The sequence below is a fragment of the Tigriopus californicus genome, chromosome 5 (assembly GCF_007210705.1).
Source record: "Tigriopus californicus strain San Diego chromosome 5, Tcal_SD_v2.1, whole genome shotgun sequence".
Taxonomy (NCBI): domain Eukaryota; kingdom Metazoa; phylum Arthropoda; class Copepoda; order Harpacticoida; family Harpacticidae; genus Tigriopus; species Tigriopus californicus.
The window spans coordinates 11,887,130-11,887,448 of record NC_081444.1 but is presented as its reverse complement, the minus strand read 5'-3'; positions in this window follow the sequence as shown (position 1 = coordinate 11,887,448).

Sequence of the window (319 nt, the reverse complement as noted above, 5' to 3'; positions counted from 1 at the left end):
AATATATCTGCCTTTTCAGAACGTCAGATGTCTGGTCTCAAAATGGCCTGACTGGCGAAGGTGAAAAAAGACATTTCCTTTTGCCAGCTACTCTTTCCTGGAAACAGTGAAGCCATTTCGTTACGACACATTATTTTACAAATAACTTTTTTTAGAAGTTTGCGCTTACAAAAGCATCTAATAGTTTCCAGTAAGGTTTGACCAAATAGGCAACCCTGTTTTGATCAAAGAAAAATCAGGGTTACTTTTTGCGATAAACTAACGGGTTTCCGATATTCCGCTAGCGATGACATATGCCACTCAAAATGTAAATTGGTAG